At 43.9% G+C, this 17,825-nt stretch overlaps 1 protein-coding gene across 2 annotated transcripts in view; it reads left to right on the top strand.

Moving 5' to 3' along the window:
* Positions 1–7,585: 7,585 nt before the first annotated feature.
* The window catches only part of CUEDC1 (CUE domain containing 1), a 228,980-nt gene continuing 218,740 nt past the window's right edge, over positions 7,586–17,825 (top strand). The window contains exon 1 of one of the 2 annotated variants that reach the window (XM_068269335.1): positions 7,586–8,008. The gene's annotated coding sequence lies outside the window, so the exon portion shown is untranslated. Of the gene's footprint in view, positions 8,009–8,043; positions 8,363–17,825 lie in introns of those variants that run through there. The other variant, XM_068269338.1, reaches the window with a different exon arrangement.

Here is a 17,825-nt window from a genome sequence, read left to right as displayed (position 1 = left end):
TAACAATGTACATATATACAGAGTATAATACAATGAATCGGCCACTCAGAAGTCTAAAAGCCAACTGAGGTTAAATGCAAAATGTGAGGTCATATTCCCTATTCAATCCACCCATACCAAATGTACCCAACTTCCTAATCCAAAAGGCCTCCTTTTTTAATAGAGCCTGGTCCCTACTACCTCCCCTCCAGGAGGCAGGCACCCCATCAATTGCAGTGACCCTTAGTTGAGACACTGAATGTCGACACGTGTGGAAGTGCTCCGCCACAGAGGTTGTACAATTAGAATTGCGTATATTCGATTTATGTGAAGAAAACCGGTCCTTCAACCGATGTGTGGTCTTGCCTATGTATGCAAGGCCACAGGGGCACTTCAACATGTATATGACATAAGTTCGAATTTTAAAGGGAAGACCTGAGGACGGATGGTGAAAGGTGTCACCTCTAATAACATGATTACACATGTGGCAGGAAAGGCATTGAAACATGCCACCTCCTTTCCCGCTATTAGAGGAGACACCTCTCCCCCTGTTGATTTTATCACGTACAGTGGGTGCCCTTTTGAATGACATAATGGGCGGATATCTCAATTCAGGAACCGACGGTAAACCATCTCTTAAAATGTGCCAATGTTTACGTATTGACCGGGATATAAGATCACTGTATACATTATATGTGGAAACAAAAGGAATCCTAGGCAACCTATTTCTTTCCCGATGTTGAGTTCTAGTCTCAAAAGTTCTCTCAGGATAACCACATGCTCTAAACTTGTTCTTCATTTGGCAAACACGTTCCTCCCTAATGATGGCATCACTAACCACAGAGGAAACCCTAGAGAATTGGCTCAAGGGTATACTGTCCTTGGTACTTCTTTGATGGAAACTATTATAATGAAGTACCGAATTACGGTCTGTTTCTTTTACATATAAATCTGTTTTAAAGTTACCATCCTCAAGAATGACCAAGGTGTCTACAAAAGGAATACTTCTGCTATCACAATGTACCGTCAGTTTGATATAGGGACATGATTCATGCAACTGTGACACAAAGTCATGTAGGGTCGAATGCGACCCCCTCCAGACGCAAAAAATGTCATCAATGTATCTCCACCAGCACAGTGCGTGTCAGTGGAAATAAACATGGTTGTACACATAGGCCTCTTCATAGAGTGCCATGTACAAATTAGCGTAGGAGGGGGCCACATTCGACCCCAAGGCTGTTCCCCGCTTCTGCATGTAGAATTTACCTGCAACAGAAAAATAGTTAAAGGGACTCCGAGCAGTGCAGAAACTATGGAAAGATGCATATCATTTTAAAGCTCTCTTTCTCCTCTTTCCAATGATATGTAAACCACCGCCCTACGCCTTTTAGTTTTCGCTATTTTCGCTATTGAAATTGCCGCGGCCACAATTTCAATCGCGAAAATAAAGAAAACTAAAAGGCATAGGGCAACGATTTAGGTGTCGCCAGAAAGAGGAGAAAGAGAGCTTTAAAATGATATCCATCTTGCCATAGTTACATTGTATTACACAGGCCACAAATTAGCGTACAAATTAGCGTAGGAGGGGGCCACATTCGACCCCAAGGCTGTTCCCCGCTTCTGCATGTAGAATTTACCTGCAACAGAAAAATAGTTAAATCTCAAAACTATCTCCAACAACTGTATGATGAAACGCTTTTGATTGGTTTGTGATGACCAGGCTGGATGTTACTAATGATCAAATGCGTTTCACAATGATGGCAGACTACTGTTGGCTGCTTCAGAGAGACATTCCAGATGATACTCAAAAGCATAAATGCACCAACAGGAGCGTCACAGGGACGAAGAATTAAGTGTGTAGGTGGACTCATTTAAGTTCAAATAAGGATTTTCATGAAAAAATTTAATAAAACATTAATTTTATAAGTCTATTTCCATTTATTTTGAGGTATTGCCATAGTTAACATAGTTACATAAATTGTCAGGAAACGACATGTCCTATGGCAAAATGGAGGTCATCAGATTCAGTGCACCAAAAAGCATAAAGATTATGTGGAATGACGAAAACAACTCTCAAAAATGTTTTTTTTTTTTTGCAGACCTGCGTAAGGGCTGGTGCACACCAAGAGCACTTCTGAGCACTTCTAAAAATGCTAGCGCTTTAAAAAGCGCTTGGCTAACGTATTTGAATGGGATGGATCACACTAGAGTGATGTGATTTTCTCCCAAAGGCAAATGCGGGTCCTGCAGCATTTCTGCTTATTTCTGAGGCGATTCAGCCTCAATGTAAAGTATAGGAAAGTGGAAAATCACTAGAACAGAGCGATTTTCCAAGCGTTTTTGTTACAGAAGCTGGTTCAGTTACAGCTCTACTGTAACAAAAAAAATGCTACACCAAAACGCTCCAAAAATTACGAGGCATGATAATCACTAGGCACATGCCTAGAATCTTCTTGAAAAATCACTTCAAAAAGCGCTGAGCGTTTGCGATTATGCTAGCGCTTTTTGGTGTGCACTGGCCCTTAGCTGTTTTCTCAGGCATCCTTTTTGTATTTAAAGATAACTATTTTGTGCTTGGAGCTTGTGAGTCAAATAATCTACAGTATGTCTTCTGTTATGTCCAGACTCATTCAGAATTGTGACTCAGCCAGATTGATAGAGAGTTCTGTACATTTTCAGCTAATAATTTTTGAAGGTTAAAACAAACACCGTATTTTTTCGGACCATAAGACGCACTTTTTCTCCACCAAAATTAGGGGGAAAAACTCAGTGCATCTTAGGGTCCGAATAGTACGTTTTGGTGTCGCCCCTCTCCGCATTGACAAATGTTCGCGATGTTCCCGCTAAGCCTTCTGCAGCCCCGGCAGTGTGATCTGTGTGAAAAAAGGTGGTGGCAGAGAGATCCTGAACTGCAGGGTGGGTGGATGGGGCGGCCTCCACTTTGATCCACTTACACTTGTCCCGCTCTCCCGCTAAGCCTCCATGACCCCGGCAGCTAAGTGGTTACCCCGCTAAGTTTTATGTGACCCCCGACACCTAAGCAGCTCCCTGCTAAGTTTTATGTGACCCCCGACACCTAAACGGGTCCCCGCCAAGTCTCCCGGCACCCGCAACACCTGATCGCCCCCCCCCCTCTAAGTTTACCGTAACCCCGGCAGCTCTTGGAGGAAACTCTTATCTGATCTGGCCGTTCCTTGGTCTTCAGTCCGCTCCTGCTTGCATCCTCTCTGGCGCTGGCAATCCCAGCTGCTCGCATCCCCGCTGTCATCCTCTCTCTGTGTGACCCATCATGTGACTTATCATGTGGTCACGCTGAGAGAGGATGCCACCCGGGATGCAAGGAGCTGGTGGTCACGCTGAGAGAGGACGCCACCCTGGATGCAAGGAGCTGGGATTGCCAGGGCGGATGCAAGCGGGAGCGAACACCAAGTAACGGATCAGATGCACTCAGGTGCTGGGGATGTCAGAAGAGTTAGCTGGGAGCAGCTTAGGTGTCCGGATCACATAAAACTTAGTGGGGAGCCGCTTAGGTGCCGGAGGTTGTGGGAGGCTTAGTGGGGGAGCCGCTTAGTTGCTGGGGCCATGGAGACTTAGCAGGAGATCAGGACAAGTGTCAGAAGTAGATCAAAGTATGGGAGGCCATCACACCCTGCAGTTCAGGATCTTTCTGCCACCACCAGGCGCCCCCTTTTTTCACACCGATCACACTGCTGGTGCTTCAATGAATGCACTGGGGCTGCAGGAGGCTTAGTGGGGCTGGGGGAAGTGGGGGCTACTTAAGCTGGGCAGTGCAGCTTAGAGACAGCTTGGGGGGGAGCTCCACAAGATGACCCTGCAACATGGACGCTCTAGGTTTAGTATATATTTTTTCCCTCATTTTTGTCCCTCAAACCTACTTGCGTCTAATGGTCAGGAGCGTCTTATGGTGTGAAAAATACAGTAGTTCACAGTGCTCAGTTGTGTTGCAGAATAATTCTGCATCTCACTGCTCATACAATTCTATGAGACTCTTCACAGTACTGAGTTGTAAATGATCGTGTTATTCTAACTCACTGCATGCAGACTTTGTATTAAAGGAATACTGTAGGGGGTCGAAGGAAAATGAGTTGAACTTACCCGGGGCTTCTAATGTTCCCCCGCAGCCCTGCCTCCGGTTCACTTCTGGAATTTCAGACTTTAAAGTCTGAAAACCACTGCGCCTGCGTTGCCGTGTCCTCGCTCCCGCTGATGTCACCAGGAGCGTACTACACAGGCACAGACCATACTGGGCCCGCGCAGTACGCTCCTGGTGACATCAGCGGGAACGAGGACATGGCAACACAGGCGCAGTGGTTTTCAGACTTTAAAGTCTGAAATTCCAGAAGTGAACCGGAGGTGGGAACGGAGCATCTGTGAGTGGCTGCGCGGGAACAGGATGTCTGCGGGGGACCATTAGAAGCCCCGGGTAAGTTCAACTAATTTTCCCCTCGACCCCCCAACAGTAGTCCTTTAAAGTCTATGTCCAGTCTCCATTGCAGTTCACAGTCATTATAATGGGTGCATTATGCAACTGACCACTGTGAACCTAGCCTCCAGGTATAAAGTTGCATGCAAAAAAATAGCATCTCACTGACCATCTCTAGTCCCTACCATAGTCTTAAGCCTGGTAAATACAGTCAATTTTGATTGGACAATGATTGGACAATCTTACCACCTCCATGTACTATGAGGGCCAACAGATTTTGAATACTATGAACAGATTGTGTAGGTAGGATTGTTTTTAGCTTCTGCCATAAGCAAAATTAGTGGGGTCTGAACCACAACTTTTTACAAGGCTCCCATAATTAGATTCAGAAAGCTAATTATTACTTACCTAACATTTAGGAAATTAAGCATTAGGCTAGGTTTACAGTGCTCAATTGAGCTCAGCTCAGAAAAATTCTGCATGTCAATTCACTGCTCTTACAATTCTATGGGTCTGTTCACAGTAACGGATTGCGTTTTTCTAACTCGCTGTATGCAGGCTTTGTATTAAAGTCTGTGTCCATTCTACATTGCAGATCACAGTCATTATAACACGTGCGTTATGCAACTAACCACTGTGAATCTAGCCTTAGTGTTCTAAATCAGATTATCCCCCTGCAAAATTCCAGCTAAGCCCCTGCTAATTTTGGTTGTTACTTACGGGTGTTACTTATAAATCATGGGGTCCTGGCGAAAGATTGATGGGATCCCCCAACAATTATACCCAGCTCCCAATAGTAACCCCTCAGCATGGGGGACCATATGCCAGGGGTCACTAAAAAAGTGTGACCATTAGAACCCCCCTCTTCCTCCAGTTGAGGTGCAGCCACTTTTTTTCCTTCTATCCATAACAAGAGTGAGCACAACATCTGCTGGGGGCGGGTGGTATTGGAAAGGAGGGGAGAGATGGAGGGGAGAGATAGACACCTCCACAGCTCTGGCCTCCCCTGTGGCTGCTTCCCCGGTAGATAAAGGGATTTTGAAGAGAGTGGAAGAGGAAGGTTGCCATATTCATTCTCTAATAAACAATGCCAGTTACCTGACTTCTGTGCTGATGCTTTGCCTTTAAAGAGAAACTCCAACCAAAAATTGAACTTTATCCCAAATCAGTAGCAGATACCCTCTTTTACATGAGAAATCTATTCCTTTTCACAAACAGATCATCATGGGGTGCTGTATGACTGATATTGTGGTGAAACCCCTCCCACAAGAAACTTTTGAGTATGTACTCCTGGCAGTTTCCTGTCTGTGAACCTTGTTGCATTGTGGGAAATAGCTGTTTACAGCTGTTTCCAACTGCCAAAAAAACATGAAGCAGCTACATCACCTGCCAACAGTAAAAATGTCACCATGTAATAAATGTCAGAATATAAATCAGGGATTTAAAAGATTTTACAATGGGCAAACATTGACTAAATCATTTATACATAATTATTGTAAAAATGAAGCACTTTTTTTATCACATTATTTTCACTGGAGTTCCTCTTTAATACTGTAAAGTCACTGGAACAGAATGAGCATGCCGATCAGATGCTTTGACAATGGTCTGACTCTGCTGGCTGCGTGCTTGTGGCAGGTGTGTGACTCAAAAATGGCTTAAACCACAAGTTCAGCATGACAGCCAGGCAACTGGCAATGGTTGACATCCTCCATACTCCTCTCACTTCATGGTAATCTTGAGACCTTGAGACATTTAAAGCAAAAGCATTTATATTTACCTGGGGCTACCCCAGCCTCCTGTAGTCTGTTAGCTACCTCCATGTCCATCCGGCCCCCTCTGTTGCACTACTGTCAGTCCTGGTAAAGTCCTCAACTGAGTGGTCGCCCCCCCCCCCCCCCCCCAATCGATTCCTGTGGCTGGGAGTGTTCTGCGCATGCGCAGTTCATTAAGGCTGCAACTGCATGCACAGAACACTCCCGATGATGGAAGTGCCATTCGCAAAGCTGTTTCTAGCCTTTTTGTTACTCCAGGCAAGAAATCCTATCGCTGCGGATGTGGACTTGATTAACAGCAGAGCTTCACACAGGCGCAGTAAGGACGACCTCAAAGTCGGCCTCTGCACTGGCAGGGACCCCAGGCCGCGGCTGCAAGCGGAGATGCTGCGTGGGACATGTCGTCTTCAAGGGGCTGGAGGAAACCCTATATTAGTACTGTATATACTCGCATATAAGCCTAATTTTTCAGCACAAAAAATGTGCTGAAAAGTTACCCCCTCGGCTTATATGCGAGTCAGTGAAGCAGAACGGATGGAGGAGCAGGTTTTGTTACTGGCAGAGGAGTGTAAGGATTGTGCACTACTGATCCTGCTCTTGCCAGCTGGCTCCCTGCTGTGTCCATGCCCTCCATCCCCTGCAATATGGTGTGCAGAGTGCGCTGCTCTAGACTACCTGTGTCCCCTGACTTGTGAATTGGAGTGTGCAAGCACAAGGCACATCTGGCTATGAGGAGGGGGGGCTGACTTAAACTGGTGGCACATTTGGCTACTGTGGGGGTGGGGCTATACTGGGTAGGGGGCTTATATGCGAGTCAATCATTGTCCTGGTTTCTGAGGGAAAACCGGGTACCTCTGCTTATACGCGGGTCAGCTTATATGCGAGTATATACGGTATATCAAGGGGCAGCACAATTTGCTTTATGATTCCTTTAAGATGGTAATTGCAAATAGGAAAAAACACATAATAAAGTCTAATTTACTTGTTGCTTGGAAGTTGGAAGAGAACTAAACAAGTGACTATACCTAGGAATAATTGGAAAAAATGCCACCTAAAATGATCATGTGAACAGCGAACAGCGTGATTATTCTGCAATGTAAACATAACTTGTCAAGAAAAACATTACTCATAAGTGGACATCCAAGCAGCCCTGATGAGCGGTCTTCTTTCCCACACATTGGTGGGCTCTACAGGGAACTTTCATTGTTGTACCGAGGCCTCTGAAAGGTGCATTCCCATTGAATTCCCTCATCCTGGTGGCTGTGTGAGAAGCTTGTCATTGTGTCCCTTGAGGCAGAAGGAAAGTAAACATGCCTCCTCTCTTCCCAAGTCTCGTCCCCTCTCACGTCCCTCCTCTTCGCAGCTTGCAGAGGCTGTCCTTCATTATTCAGCAGCAGCAGCAGTCAGCTCCTCTGGAGCACCCCGGATCCGCCTCCAGCCGGACCTCATACACCCCCACCACCTCCTCCTCCTGGCCTGGCTCCGTTCACTGCCACACACTGGCCAGCAGCAGCAGACAAGGGGCTTTCCTGAATGCTGCTCCTCGGCCACTCCTTTTCTCCAGCCCCCTTCACCCTGTGCTTCGCTAACTCACTCAATACATTCTCCATAAAGATGCAGCGTGATGAGCTCTGACAGGAATTCCGTACAGCAGAGGGGGGCTTGCTGCTTGAAAAAGGCGGCTGCTGCTACATAGAGCCAGCAGATTGCTGCTGCACAAAGCTTTCAGTGATCACCACTGTCGGATACAGAACGCTGCCCGCCATCCCCGAACTACATCTGGAGACTTGTCCCTGCAAGATCTGGCAAGAAGGTAAGAAGGGGGCTGGCAGCCGGGGATTCCAGGAGCATTTCGCCCGCATCTTGCTTCTTCTGACGGGGCGACTCTGCTGCCAAGATGTGCTTATTGTCTCTCTCACTATAGTTGCTGCTCGCAAGCTGATGGAGGATGTCAGCACGTCTGTAGTGAATAGCGAGCAGGGGGATCGCGGGGACCACAAGGCTGCCATCCAGGTTTGCTACTTATATGTAGCTTGGTGGCTGGACTGGAGTAGGGGATTAGAGAGGCCTGCTGCATACACACTCCCTCTTGCTGCTTCTCCCTGGCCTAAGCTTGCTAAGACCCAATGAAGCCATCCTGCGCTGTTTTGGTATAATTATAGTAGTGGTGAGTTAACATATGTTGTCTTATGTTTTCTTCTCTAACCAATTTATTTTTTTCTTCACATTCTGTCAGTAATAGTCATATAAAGACTAGTATATTTGTTTTATATCAAGGTAAAGGGCTTGTACACATAGGCTTCAGATGCTTATGTGCGTGTGGCGCTCATGGGAAAAGAAATAGTTTTCTGTATGATAGCATTCCTGTGGGCATGGGTAGTCTTCCTTGAGGAGCTATTATTAATATGTTTTTATTTAGCACTTATGTTTTCTGAAGCACTTTTCATACTGGACTGTGATGTAGGATATGAGCCTTTGACCAAGGTTCAAACCCTGACTCAAGTAAGGAGTGTTTGGGCAAGGCACCCTAATGATCCTGATCGCCTGTGGAGTGTGCCCTACGTGGCTGCAGGCCTGAAACGCTTTGAGACACACAGGGAGAAAAGCGCAATATAAATGTTGTGTGTCTTGTCACTGTCCCTCAAAGGAGCTTGCAATCTAATTTCCCTACAATAATCCTAGTCTGCTTCTTCAGCCATATTTGGGCAAATCCAATCAACCTACCAGCACATTTTTGCTTTGTGGAGGGGTAACTGGATACCCAGAGGCAAACCATTGGAAAACATATAATGTCCTGCCATGGGACTCTAGGAGTACTGCAGGTGTGTTTGTCAATAATGACAACAGCACTAAAGTTGTCAGTGCATGTGTTGATTTTTCCGATTGATTCAATTGCTTTGATTGAAGCTGCTGGAAATGTATTTACCGTAAATGCCTGATTAATAAACATTCTATCAATTTCCGGAACTTATTGATTGGACATGTGAGGTGAGCACAGAGATGCCCACATAGCTTTGTATTGCATGGAGTAGCACAATGCTTGCAGTTATTTTCCTTCTTGAAAGATTTCTGTGGCATGTTCTGTATGCTACCTAAACTGTTTACATTTTTTTTACACACCTGGGGTTTCTTCCAACCCCTGCAGTCTTGCAGGTCCTTTGGTGTCTTCCACTTCCCCTCAGCTGTTCCGTTGTCACCCCAATTAATGTCCTCGACCAGCTTGTGTCACGCACTACAGGGCATGCGCTGTTCTGGCTGTGTGCTTCCATGGGCAGGTACATTCTCCACATGTGCAGTTCATAAAGACTTGTAAGTGCATATGAACAGAACACTCCTGGCCACGAGACTGCTATCAAGGAGGCGCATGGCTGGGACAGCACATGCACCATAGTGCGCTACCCAGCTAAATCAGGGTGACAGCAGAACAATGGAGTGTGGTGACGTGGACAGTGGAGGAGACCTGGAGGATGCTGAGGGAGGTGGAAGAGAGCAGTCTTCAACCCATCGGTTTTGATTTCAGTGAATTTTATATAGTAAATGAAGAGAATTCTGTTCCTGGTGGGAACCATGTCTTTTGCCCACAGTTTAAGGCTAAATACTGATGTCATTTCTTCCCTTAACTTTTTTTATTTTCTCCTCCATTCGCTGAGTCACCTCAGCCTTGCTTGTAAACACACGTGAGCAGGGGATCATGTTTCAGCTATGCAGCTAGGCAGGGAAATAAAGGGAAGAGGAGGAATATATTATAGATAAAAAGAACCCCCAGCTTGACACTGACTATTAAAGGGCCAGTGCTCCTAAAGTATGTGATAACTCCAAACCATAACCGCAGAAAAAGTTTTGAAAGCAGGATTTGCATCTTTATCACCAAAACACTCAGACCAGTTGCTGTTGAAAGTTGATTTTTATGGTGACAATCCCGCTTTAACATCCTGTGTTTACTTATTAGCTGTGTCTGCCAAGGATTGCTGAATTTCTGTGCTGACGCAACTGAAAGATCAAATTACACTTGTGATTACTTAAAGATTAGGGGGAATTAGACAGGCTCTTCACTCTTAAAAACACACGGGGTGCATTTCTCTCTGTTTCTCTTGTGTCCTCAGCAAAAGTTCAGATCCACTTTAACTGCGAAGGACCAATGAATAGATTTGTATGTGTTTTATAACTGTGGGACTTGTCATGTGAAAAATGAAAAAAAGTGTATTTTCTGAATTTACGCCTAATGTTTTCCTGTTAAATGACTATAAAATAAAATTGTTTTTGAAAAAAATAGCCTAGATTGTACTGAATAAAACAAAATATATATCACTAAGATGGTATAAGTGATTTAAAAAGGTACTGCTGTAGTAAAAGCTACACAGTTAAAGTGTCAAAAATGTCAGGAACCTTAAGACCGGTTTTACACCTGGCCATTGTGCTTACGGTTCGAAGCTACTCCCTATCGCACCTTACTCCTACAGATACTTTCATCTATAGGTATAAGGGCCCTTTTCCACCTGCAATCGCTAGCGTTCATGCTGAACGCTAGCGATTGCTGAATCGCAAAACCGGCGATTCCCCCGATGTTTGCGGCCGCGATTTTGCTATGCTATGCACTGCATAGCAAAATCTCGGCAATTATCGCTCCGCCGCGCGTTCGCGTTCCCGACAAAAGCGAATCGCGGTAGTGGAAATGACCTACCGCGATTTCTATGTTAAAAAGCAAACCGTAGCGATTGTAAAATCGCTAGCGGTTTGCGGTTTTGCGATTCAGCCAGCGCAAACGCGCTGGTGGAAAAGGGCACTAAAGGTCCTCGCTCTCTCCTGGATATCTTCCTATCACTCTGTCAGGTTTTTCACAGTTTCTTACTCAGATCAGATCTCATCTCCACATCCTTTACCTGTGGGGGTACCGCAAGGCTCTGTCTTTGGCCCCCTCCTCCTTTCCATCTACATGCAGTCTTGGCAACTTAATACGATACACAACTACACCTTTTGGCCCCAGTCCATAACGCCCTCCTCACATGTGTTCCTGACTGTTTGTCTGCTATATTCTCTTTAATTACCGCTCGCTTCTTAAAACTTAATGAGTAAAACAGAGCTAATTATTTTTCCACCGTCTCTGTCCACCTAAAATAACAATAAATGTTATTAACACCCCCATAACTTCAGTTCCCAAAGCATGGTACCTAGGAGTAATGTTTGACTCCCCTCTCTCCTTTATTCTTTACATTCACTCCCTAACCAGCTCTTGTCATCTCCAACTCAAAAACATATCTCGCAGCCAACTTTTTCTCACTCAGGACACTACTAATATGTTAATACATGCTCTTATAATATCTTGCCTGGACTATTAACCTACTACTTTGTGGACTACCAACTAACAGGCTGGCACCGCTCCCATCTGTACTGAACTCGTCTCATTCATCTTTCTTCCCACTCTTCCTCTGCTGCTCTTTTCTGTCAAGCTCTTCATTGGCTACTGTAACGAGAGGGATATGGAGGCTACCATATTTATTTCATTTTAAACAATACCAGTTGCCTGGCTTTCCTGCTGATCCTCTGCCTCTAATACTTTTAGCCATAGACCCTAAACAAGCATGCAGCGGATTGTCAGATCAAAGCATGTTTGTTTCTGGTGTTATTCAAACACTACTGCAACAAATAGATTAGCAGGGCTGCCAGGCAACTGGCATTGTTTAAAAGAAAATAAATATGGCAGCCTCCATATCCTTCTTGTTATAGTTGTCCTTTAATTCTAACTTACAAAGCTCTCCACAATCTCTCTTCTATGTACATCTCCTCACTAGTTTCCAGATACCAACTCAACCGCAATCTCAGATCTGCACATGATCTTCTATTGTCCTCCTCTAGAATCACCTCCTCACATTCATGTATATAAAATTTTGCATGTGCTTCACCCCTGCTCTGGAATCCTCTGCCACAACACATCCATCACTTCCCAACCGTTGATATCTCTAAGCATACACTCTACTTTAGGCCAGTTCACCCTTTGACCTCTGGCCAAGTTATACTTCCTACCAGATAACCTAAAACACACTGCCCCTAGGTATGAATATTGTATACTACCCAACCTTTTGTTCCTCCTATTCCTTTAGATTGTAAGCTTGCAAGGGCAGGGCTCTCTCACCCTTTATGTTTTGGATTTTGTTACACATTTATTCATATTATTTCTGTCAATGACATTACTAATTCTGTACTTTGTACCGATTCTGTACCGATGTTGTACCCAGGGCTGTGGAGTCGGTACGAAAATCCTCCAACTCCTCAGGTTAGGATTCCTCCGACTCCGACTCCTTTTAATTTGCATATTACAGTTTTGTTGATTGAAAGTATGTAACATGAAATGCATCTCTTAACTGCCAATGCTTAGGAATTTTAAAATACAACTGAAGTGAGAGGGATATGGAGGATACCATATTTATTCCCTTTTAAACAATACCAGTTACCTGGCTAGCCTGCTGATATTCTGCCTCTAATACTTTTAGTCACAGACTTATGCTGGGCATACATGGTTAGATTTTCTCTTATCAATCATGCCACTGATGGCTCGATTGATAATTTCCGACATGTCCGAACACCGCGCGGAAAGATTTCCCGCTCGATACCCGCGGGCGGACAATAGCGGAAATCGAGCGGAAGATAAGGAAGCACCCGCAGGGACTAGCGGGAATCGATCCGGGATGCGCGGGGACGCGGCGGGAGTCGATCCGGCGGCTAATTTAGCTGCTGGATCTAACCATGTATGCCCAGCATAAAACTAGTCCTTGGTAAGAGTACTTGTAGCAGGTACAGACAGGAACAAAGAACATCTATCAGGCCCTAGGCAATGTAACTGTGGGTACATGTAAGAATGATGTGCAGGTACTCTGCAGGAAAATGAGGCTATGCTTCCTCTATTACACATTTTTCATGTACAATCTGAACCAGGTTTATGGGTGATAGACAACACCTCTGTGTTCAATGTGCACGACATTCTCAGTGGATTCCCTGCAGCTCTGTGGGGAGTGCATATGCAGAGTATAGTACTACTATATAACAAAGTAAACCTGAGACAGATAAAATTAAAATTTTATACATACACAGGGCTTCCTCCAGCCCCCTTCAGGCTAATCAGTCCCTCGCTTTCCTCCTCCGCCACCTGGATCTTCTGCTATGGGCCCAGGTACTTGAGCCTGTCAGGCGTAGTGCGCATGCACACACTCCGCCGCTGGGAGCGTACTACACCTGCGCAGCACTGTTGCGCAGGTGCAGAATGTTCCTGGCTGTGGGAGAGGCATGCGGCTGGACTGCGCTGACTGGCTGACTCATAGCAGAAGTTCCAGGTGGCGGAGGAGGACAGCAACTGGATTAGCAACTGGATTAGCCTGAAGGGGGCTGGAGGAAGCCCCAGTGTTGTGTATGTTGCGTTGTGTATGTATAAAACTTTTCTTTTCATCCGTCTCAGGTACCCTTTAATTCGTAGTCACCAAACCTAATTTGAGAAACATATCAAATTATTTGATTTCACGAGCAAAGGGAGTGCATACATTTGCATAAACCACCATCAACGCAGAATTAATTCCATCTTATTGACCATCTTTATTGGATATATTTCTGTGTATACATCATATATACTGTACAGTCACAATCAGATATGTATATCTGACTTTAAAAATACGGGGACTTTATTTCATTTCTGTGGACTAAGCACAGCTATTACTGTATATATAAATTATTTTTGATGACTATTATCTGAGAAATAGAACTATTGATCATACTTTCTTTTAAATTCATTAGGGCAGCACGGTGGCGTAGTGGTTAGCGCTCTCGCCTTGCAGCGCTGGGTCCCTGGTTTGAATCCCAGCCAGGGCACTATCTGCAAGGAGTTTGTATGTTCTCCCCGTGTCTGCGTGGGTTTCCTCCTGGCACACTGGCTCCCCCCCCCCAAAAAAAAAAACCAGTCAGATAAGTTAATGGGCTTCCCCCTTAAATTGGCCGTAGACTACAATACATACATTATGTATGTATGTGTGTGTGTATGTGTGTGTTTATATATATATATATATATATATATATATATATATATATATATATATATATATATATATTTATATATATATATATATTTATATATATATATATATATATATATATATATATATATATATATATATATATATATATATATATATATATATACATACATACATACATACATGTGAAAAACTATTTGCCCCCTTCCTGATTTCTTATTCTTTTGCATGTTTGTCACACTTAAATGTTTCTGCTCATCAAAAACCGTTAACTATTAGTCAAAGATAACATAATTGAACACAAAATGCAGTTTTAAATGATGGTTTTTATTATTTAGCAAGAAAAAAAACTCAAAACCTACATGGAGCTGTGTGAAAAAGAAATTGCCCCCTGAACCTAATAAGTGGTTGGCCCACCCTTAGCAGCAATAACTGCAATCACGCGTTTGCGATAACTTGCAACAAGTCTTTTACAGCACTCTGGAGGAATTTTGGCCCACTCATCTTTGCAGAATTGTTGTAATTCAGCTTTATTTGAGGGTTTTCTAGCATGAACCACCTTTTTAAGGTCATGCCACAACATCTCAATAGGATTCAGGTCAGGACTTTGACTAGGCCACTCCAAAGTCTTCATTTTGTTTTTCTTCAGCCATTCAGAGGTGGATTTGCTGGTTTGTTTTGGGTCATTGTCCTGCTGCAACACCCAAGATCGCTTCAGCTTGAGTTGACGAACAGATGGCCGGACATTCTCCTTCAGGATTTTTTGGTAGACAGTAGAATTCATGGTTCCATCTATCACAGCAAGCCTTCCAGGTCCTGAAGCAGCAAAACAACCCCAGACCATCACCCTACCACCACCATATTTTACTCTTGGTATGATGTTCTTTTGCTGAAATGCTGTGTTACTTCTATGCCAGATGTAACGGGACACACACCTTCCAAAAAGTTCAACTTTTGTCTCGTCGGTCCACAAGGTATTTTCCCAAAAGTTTTGGCAATCATTGAGATGTTTTTTAAGCAAAATTGAGACGATCCTTAATGTTGTTTTTTTTTTTTTTAAAGTGGTTTGCGCCTTGGATATCTGCCATGCAGGCCATTTTTGCCCAGTCTCTTTCTTATGGTGGAGTTGTGAACACTGACCTTAATTGAGGCAAGTGAGGCCTGCAGTTCTTTAGATGTTGTCCTGGGGTCTTTTGTGGCCTCTCGGATGAGTTTTCTCTGCGCTCTTGGGGTAATTTTGGTCGGCCGGCCACTCCTGGGAAGGTTCATCACTGTTCCATGTTTTTGCCATTTGTGGATAATGGCTCTCACTGTGGTTCGCTGGAGTCCCAACCCTTTAGAAATGGCTTTATAACCTTTACCAGACTGATAGATCTCAATTACAGTACTTTTGTTCTCATTTGTTCCTGAATTTCTTTGGATCTTGGCATGATGTCTAGCTTTTGAGGTGCTTTTGGTCTACTTCTGTGTGTCAGCTCCTCTTTAAGTGATTTCTTGATTGAAACAGGTGTGGCAGTAATCAGGCATGGGAGTGACTACAGAAATTGAACTATGTGTATATATATGTGTGTGTGTACAGCGCTGCATAAGATGTCGGCACTATATAAATACGAAATAATAATTAGGAGTCAGAGTCTGTGCCTTTTTCTCCCGACTCCAACTCTAGGTACCCAAAAATTGCTCCCACTCCTCGACTCTGATTTCAAAGCCCTGTTTGTACCACTTCTGAATTTTGTATATAGGTGTATACCATTGTCTGTACTAATTTGTACCCCATGGTTTGTTTCCCATTTTGTACAGCGCCAGGGAATACTGTTGACATTTCACCGAACGGGCCTTTGTGGCGCAACGCGTTAAGTGTGCTAGGTCCCATTGCCTTACATTGTAGTTGCGAGCCTTGGAATGCGAACTGGTTAAGTTCTTTCTTGCATTTTTGACTTCATGTCGTCTTCATTTTTATTTTATAGTCTTTTCACATTGCAAAGCGGTTGAAAAGTATTATTATGAGAATGAAAACTTGCCTTTTTAATAACTTAACTGAAATCTTTTTTTTTTTTTTTTTCTCCTATGTCCATAAATAAGCAGCCAAGGCTGTCCAGGATAAGAGGAATGCCATAAGTGCGTTCTGTAATGATTGATTTTGCTCCTCATACCTGGTTGGTACATTCTTTTCCACATCCCAGGAATTCTTCAGTAGCTTGTATGTTTTTATTTTCTGAACCAAACTCATTTATTACAGCTGCAGTTTGGCATTTGCAGGTAATTCACCATTCTCCAGTCCTATTCCCCTCCACGCTTACACCTTAGTATATTTCAGTGCAAAAAATTCACCATTACTGGAACTTTAGAGCATTATCATACTTCCATCCCTTTTTGTCTTATGATTTTCATTTTTGTTCCTGGTCCAATGCACAGGGAAGGCATGATAGGCATTCATATTGAAGGTCTGCTGCCACCACTTGTTGTGTCACAACTTTAGCTGTTACCACTCAAATTTGTTCACTTTGTTTGCACACCTGGACGTCGTTGCTAGATGTGTAGCCTTACTTTCATAAGGTCATAAAGAGATGATTTGCCTATTTGGGAGCGATGCATCATGGGAAACCACAGTTGCCCACTTAGGGCTCGTTTACACCAGAGGCGCTTTGTGATTTTTTTTTTTTTTTTCTTTTTAAGCGCTGGCCGGTTTTTTTTCTTCTTTTTTTTTTTTTTTTAAATCGCCCTGAAAGCTCTTGTGCAATGATTCTCTATGAGAAAGTTCACATCTGAGCAGTTCGTTTCCGATCCGCTCAGAAAAGCGTTGCATGTACCATTTTTGAGGTGATTCCGCCTCAATGGAAGGTATAGGAAAAACGCAAAACGCTCATAAAATCGCTTAGTGCAGCGATTTGCATGAGCATTTTTAAGAATAAATACATTTCCCACCCCCGGGAGAGCGGTGAGGAGGAGTGTGGCCGGCCAGCTTTGCAGGGGTTGCAGGGACTCAGGATGGCATGGGAAGATTTTTCACTTAAGATTTCCCTTAAAGGGAGCCCGAGGTGAGAGAGATATAGAGGCTGACATGTTTATTTCCTTATAAATAGTGCATATTGCCTGGCTGTCCTGCTGATTCACTGCCTCTATTACTTCAGGCCATAGACCCTGAACAAGCATGCAGATCAGATGTCTAGGACAAATCTGACAAGATTAGCTGCATGCTTGTTTCAGGTGTGTGATATAGACCCTACGGACCAGAAAGATCAGCAATATACCAGGCAACTGGTATTGTTTAAGAGGAAATAAATATGGCAGGTTCCATAGGTCTCACACCGCAGATTGCTTTCAAGTGTGCACGTGTACTTAAGCCAAGGTTCTTATCCACATGTTACCAATATAATTAGCCTAAATATAAAAGCTGATATCTTGAATATTGTTGCATCACATGCAAGAATTATGTATATGGAGCAGTGTTGGTGAAAACCCTTGGTGATGCTGGGATTTGGTGGATGTGGGTTTGTGAATACACATGTTGATGAAGAAACCCTTGTCTTTAAAATCAAGGAACTAGAGCAGTGCTGTCCAACTTCACGGGCATGGAGGGCCATTTTTTTTTCAGACCCCATGGTGGAGGGCCGA

The sequence above is a fragment of the Hyperolius riggenbachi genome, chromosome 2, assembly GCF_040937935.1.
Source record: "Hyperolius riggenbachi isolate aHypRig1 chromosome 2, aHypRig1.pri, whole genome shotgun sequence".
NCBI lineage: Eukaryota > Metazoa > Chordata > Amphibia > Anura > Hyperoliidae > Hyperolius > Hyperolius riggenbachi.
The sequence above is the reverse complement of the archived record's forward strand: the minus strand, read 5'-3'. Positions and strand labels throughout refer to the sequence as shown.